Below are 6,946 nucleotides of genomic sequence, written 5' to 3'. Positions count from 1 at the left end.
GAGTTAGAAGACGAGATCTATATGGATCAGCCGGATGGGTTTCTATCAAAGGGTCTAGAAGGAATGGTTTGTAAATTGTTAAAATCTTTATATGGTCTCAAGCAAGCGCCTAAGCAGTGGCATAAAAAGTTCGACAGAACTTTGACGTCTGCTGACTTTGTTGTGAACGAAGCTGACAAATATGTGTACTATCACTATGGTGGGGTTGAATGAGTGATTTTGTGCTTGTATGTGGATGATATACTGATTTTTGGCACTAGCCTTAATGTGATTAAGGAAGTCAAAGAGTTTTTATCTCAAAGTTTTGAGATAAAGGATCTGGGTGAAGCTGATGTTATCCTTAATATAAAGCTGGTAAAAGAAAGCAATGGTGGGGTGTGTTGACACCGTTTTTTTGACATGTGTCAAAGAAGGTGATTTTTGTGAAGAGAAGGTGGCCGATTCAAAATAAATCAAAAGATGCACAGAGTTGGGATCGGCCGATGGGAGTCCGTCCGATGGACCAAAGGAATATGCCGTGAAGATGCTGATCCGCTGGCTCTAGTATCCGGCCGATTGAGAAGTTGCCGATGAAGTCAAGAAAGGAGAAGAGGATCCGGATTCTACGAAAATCTTAATGATTCGGTTGTAATATTTTATGTAGTTTATCTTTTAAATAATCTTTTCTTTAGGATCAAGTAATGTTTGTCGTAATCGGCTAGGACTTGATAGCGCTAGGCTACAAATACCAGTTATAAGAGACCGGAAAAACTTGATACACATCCAATACAACAAACTTTACGATTCCTTTGCACTTTTTCGGCGACTTCTCCTTTTCTCTTCTTTTTTCGACGAGTTCTTTTAAGTTGATCAAGGACATCTCACATTCGAGCGACTTGATTTGCTGATGAGTTTTCGTTTTACCTAGTATATTTGAGATTTAGCTACCGGGCGCATCGCTGTGGCTTCATTCAAATCTATTCAAAAGTTATCGAGTTTATCTAGACTTTGACTTCTGGGCGCATCGCTATCGTCTCGTCTAGATTTATTTACCAATTATCGATATCAGCTAGATTTGTAGGTTTTTCCTATGCTTTTTGGCCATTATTACATCTAAAAACATACTAGATCGGCTTTAGGTCTTGGAGTAACACTTTCTTTATCTCAAGAGCCAGTTTAGATATGTTTTTAGCTTCGTATCATCTAAGTTACACATTCGTAGCTTAGATCTTGCTATATATACATGATCGGCTGCCCAAAAGTCGGTTTTGTCGTTTAGTGTATCGGTTGATCCAGCCGATATGCTCCTTCACTATGCACTTGCATTTAATATCTTTTTGTCGTTTATAGTATCGGCAAAGCTTGCCGATACGCCCATCTGATAGATATTCGGAATCCCAGCCGATACGCTCTCGAATTTGACTTTGTTTTCTCCCTTGTCAATTATAGGTCAAATTTACTGGCACACTTGGTTGACTTTTCCATGACTCGGCGAACACTTGCCCTCGGATTCCAGTGTATTGATTTTTGCGTCAACACATCTTTTGGCACGCCTGGTGGGACACGAAAGCTTCAACATGGTGGAACTCACAGATAAATCTGCAGTTAGTGAAGAAAACTAGATTCATGTTCCTGAAGATAAGCTCAAAGAAAAACAAAAGAAGGAATTTGAAGAGCTGGTGGAAAAATTCAAATGTGAATGTCTCAAGTCGTACAGCATCAACAGATCTGGTGAGGTGATCAAGAAATTTAATCTTCCATCTTTCCAGTCATTGACAGAGGCTCAACGTGAAAGCAAGATGATAGACGCAGTCGGCTAGGCTATGGCACAAGCCTTCATCAAGAGTGCAAAAGTCATGGGCAACACGGTGCACAATGCAGTGGTCAAGACTTTTGATGAAGGCATGTTACCAGGGTGCATGGCTCCTTGCTATATACAACCTGATCAGATGCAATATACTCCCTTGAGGTGTCTATGTCATCAGCCCTGTCGGCTCAAGATAGCCAGGCAGGAACAAGCAACAGTCAAACTCCACCCCAGATTACTTCTGCAGCATCGGCGGGTACGACAGATCCTATATACTCGACCACGCCGCCGATTGCTACAACTATGCAAGGTGGATCTACATCTGTATTTCCTAAAGGATGGGATCCTATTACTGGGTATGGTATGCATCCAGATTTCTTTTCTACACCACCCAAGATGCAGTTTAATGCATCAGCTTCTCAGCCGATAGCTTCTCAGCCTGATCCATCGGCCGTTCAACCGATGGGTGCACGACAGGATGCATTGGCAACACAGCCAAATGCACAAGGCGCATGGAGTCCACAACAGATGGCACAAGCTAATGCATCGGCGCCACCGCCGATGACCCCGCAGCAGCGTCTTGCTATCCTGCTCCAACCCCAGTCTCCTTCAGAAGTGTTATTGTCGCAATCTCCACATCAGAAGGGAATTAACTGGGTATTCCACGATCAAGCAACTGGACAGATACGGTATGTCAATGTGCCGTACATGGATATCACTGGTCAACAATCGGCTAACCCATCAGCTACACGGCCGATGATGACTCAGCAGATACCTAATTAGATGTCCCAGCAAGCACGACAGATGCAATCGGCTGGACAGCCGATGAACCATGCAGCTCAACAACTTGCGATGATGACCAGTGCAGCGAATACGATTTCCCCTCAGCAAATGCCAATAATTGAGCCGCAAGTTGACAGGAGCATGAAGATAGCTGAAGTGATGAGGGAGCAGTTTGGTTTGAGGCCAAAACAACAGTCCGTTATGTACAAGACTCCTTATCCTCCGGCTTATGATCAGATTCCTCTCCTACACAAGTACAAGATGCCTGATTTCACAAAGTTCACAGGGCAGGGAGAAGTTTCTACGATGGAATATGTTAATAGGTTCCTTCTACAGTTGGGAGAAGCGAGCAACCAGGATGCACTCAGAGTCCGTTTGTTCTCCTTGTCTTTATCTGGATCGGCCTTTGCTTGGTTCACCACTTTACCAGCAAACTCCATATTATATTAGGCCGATCTACAAAGACAATTTCATCAGTTCTTCTTCTCTGGGATTACTGAGTTAAAGTTGACCGATTTGACCGGTTTGAGACAAAGAAATGATGAATCGGTTGCTGCTTTTATCCAGAGGTTCAGAGATGTCAAGAACCAATGTTATAGTTTGGTTCTGTCCGATCAGTAGTTGGCCGATTTAGCATTTAATGGACTCTTGCCACACATTAAAGATAAATATGCATCGCAGGAGTTTGAAAGTATTAGCCAGATTGCAAGTCGGATGACAGGAGAGACTCGATCCTACGAGTCCAAAAAGCCTTTTCAGAAGAAGATCAACTATGTAGAGTATTCTGCTAATGATGAGTCTGAAGAGGAGCAAGAAACAGTCGCATCGGCTGAGTGGATACAGAACAGTAAAAAGCCGGTGACGTGTTCGTTTGGAAAGAAAGAGCCTAAGTCGTATGGGTTCGACATCACCAAAGCCGACAAGATCTTTGACTTATTATTGTCGGAAGGTTTGATCAAATTGAAGCCATATCACAAGATTCCACCGGAGGATGATCTCAAGAATATAAAATACTGCAAGTGGCACAACGCCACATCGCATGATACAAATGAGTGCAAGGTCTTCCGACAGCAGATTCAGATGGCTTTCGAACAAGAGAGGTTGAAATTCGAGGCTCGCAAGAAGACGATGAAGATTGACGGACATTCTTTCACCACAAACATGGTTGATGTGGCTAGAGATGAAGGTCCTTCTCAAGCTAAGATTCTGACATCATCATCGGCCAAGAAATCTGGAGCTGATGATCCTAAAGCGCAGATAGTGGCCGATGAGGTCAAAGGAAAGGGTCCGATGAGGGATGCTGAATGTTCATCGGCACCATATAGACGTGTAACGTCTCAAATGTTGTTGAACAAGTTTCAGCGTGATCGTGAAAGGCGGCAGTGTAGAGAAGAAGAGGAGCGATGCGAGCAAGATCATTGGAGGTGTCCTTTCTTTGTCTACTACTGGGAAAAAGGGTTGACGTTGCCATCGGCATACGATTGTCCCGAATGCAATTGTCAAGGCAGCCGATCATATGAAAGGTCGCGTCATGAGCCTTATCGGCGTGAAGGCACTCCTGTGCATGATCGGCTAGGAAAAAGAGTATCGGTACATGATCGACTGGGGGGCAGAACAATGCTATGTGATCCTACTGGGAGAAGAGTGCATGTACACGATCAGTTAGAACAGATGGCCGATGACAGAGTACAAGACGATCAGCCGATGCGGAGAGATCCAGAACGTGAACCTGATCGCATGGATCAATCCCAATGGTTTCCAGGGGGTTTGACCAGGTCTCAAAAGCGACGTGTTCAGTGGTTACGCCAACTGGAGATTATTGAGGAAGAACAAGAACAGACTCTGAACAAGAAAGGAGTCAAATCACAAGTTTGGCGTGCCAAACCCAGAGCCGATAGTGATCAAAATTCTGGATCATCTGCTGCACCAATTAACATGGTTTTCATAATGCCGAAAGAGTTTATGGTGCCAGATGATGAAGATCAAGAGCCAGAATTAGAGGAAGCCATGGCACAGTTAAATTTGAAACCATTGCCAGCAATATTTGAGAAGCCAGAAGATGATAAGAGGCAGCATCTTAAGGCACTGTTCCTGAAGGGATTCGTTGATGGCAAGCCTGTTACGAAGATGTTGGTTGATGGAGGTGCAGCCGTGAATGTAAAGCCCTATGTTATGCTACGCAAACTTGGAAAGAATCAGGATGATCTGACGAAAACTAATATGATGCTAAAGGATTTCGAATGAGTCGTATCTCCTGCTTTAGGGGCATTATGCGTCGATCTCACAATTGTCAGTAAGACCCTTCCTACTACTTTCTTCATTATTAATGGCAAAGATTCATATAGTTTGTTGTTGGGTCGGGATTGGACACATGCCAATTGTTGCATTCCATCTACTATGCATCAATGCCTGATTCAGTGGGTTGACGATACTGTTGAAATAGTAGCAGCCGATTCATCATTCAGTGTGGCATCGGCCAAAGCCCATATAGTGAGTTATGATCGGATGAATTGTCTTTCTGGTCAAGCATGGGAGAAGGATTTCTTTCGGATGGCTGATTATGAAGTTACATCAGAAAAGTCAGGAGATTCTTCGGAAGAATCTTGATCAGTGAGGGATATAACCGATTGTAGTATCGGCCAAATTTTGTAAGTTATAGCCAATACTGGGAAGTAATGCTTTAGTACAAAAATATGTAAAAGCCGATTCGTGAGTTGGATGCATCGGTTGTAATATGGCCGACACGATATGGGTCGCCCTTAGAGCAATAAATCATAAAGAGAAATTTCGGGATTAAGATCAAGTTGTCTGCTAATTCTGGAGGTTACATTACATGAGTTATTCTTACAGTAATCCTAGAGCTTCCTGGATTACTTTCATCGCACGCAGACGAATTTGATCAATGTTTTCAATTACTTGGTTGTTATCTACTGATGAACCAGAAATCGGCCGCAAACTCTTGTGAAGTTGATATGCTTGACGAGCATGCTTTTGCTTATCCTCCTCGAGTTTGGTAATGGCCGGTGCAATCTGAGATAGGTCGTGATCTGCGATGTCTATTGCTTGGTTTACCCGGTTGAGTTCTTGCAGAAGACGATTCTGTTCAGCCTCCAATGCTGCTTTATTTCTCAGAATGCTGGCCTGGGTATCATTCAGAGATTTGATATCATCAATGGCCGATTTTGCTAAAGCTGAGGTTATCCCTTTGTTTGATGATTTCTTCCTGCTGAAGACGATCGGCGAGTTGTTTCTGGGCCTTGTTGAATTCTGCACGATGGCTCTCGATAAAGGCTGCAGGAATTAATGCCTCTTCGATCGGTTCTTGAAGCTTACCCTCCAGTTCTTCCAAGATGGCTCGGATCGGCTGTGCATTCTTGATTAGTTGGCCGATGTCTTGATTCAGAAACTGAAGGGATTCTTGGAGTTTGGCCTTAGTTTCATCCGATAGTACAATAGGATCGGCCGATAATTTTTCTTCTTCCTCTTCCTGAGAAGTAGATCCGATTTGGAAGGAGAATAGGTTGTTGTCCGGAAACTCCTGTGCCTGAAAAGAAGATAAAGTTAAGATGGCCGATGGAGACAAAAGAGTAATGGGATCGACCAACAAAAAGAATAGTAGTTTACCTGCTTCAGGCATATTTCTTCTAGATTAGAGCCAACAGGAATGAGAGGTTGCGATGAAGAGCTCAGGATTGCAGTGTTTGGCTGGCCAAGTAATTCAGATAGTGCATGGTCGGCAAGCTGAGGGGTGATTGTCAGAAATATACAGAATGTGTTCATGAGCAAGTTCTGAAATCATACCTGTATTAATGGAGAATCTGCCCTGGGTTTCCTGGGAGTTGGAGGCGAATGTTGTATCTGATGAAAACAAAAGGAAATAATACCAGATTCAGAATCATGAAAAAGGTTTAAATACTTGTTGAGTAAGCAGAATAATACCTGAACATTTGATGATATAAGGGGAGGTGTACTATCTTCTTCTCCTCCAGATTGGTGTTCAGGGATATCTTAATTATGAAGCAAGGATGTGATCAGCATTCAGATAAAGTGAAAACATGGGGCTCAGGCTTTTACCTTCTGAAGAAGAGGAGGGAAGGTCGATCGGAGTGTCTGTTTGGGGTACCGCTACTGCTGGAGATTGGTCTGGAGATTTTTTTTTCTTACGATTTGTCACCTTGGTATAAGATACCTTACGTTTTCTCCTAGTGGCCACATCTGTTAGAGTTGGAGCACCATAGCCGATATTTGGTTTATCGGCTGGCAGGGCGTAATTGATCGGCTGCCCACTCCTATTGGTTGTTGGAGGATTCCGATCATCATCCTGCAAAGAGTAGAGGTTAGAGGCTGCGAGCAAGAAGTGCTAAAAGACATTGTGGG

Source organism: Panicum virgatum, chromosome 6N, assembly GCF_016808335.1.
Source record: "Panicum virgatum strain AP13 chromosome 6N, P.virgatum_v5, whole genome shotgun sequence".
Lineage (NCBI taxonomy): Eukaryota > Viridiplantae > Streptophyta > Magnoliopsida > Poales > Poaceae > Panicum > Panicum virgatum.
Note: the sequence above shows the minus strand (reverse complement) of the source record.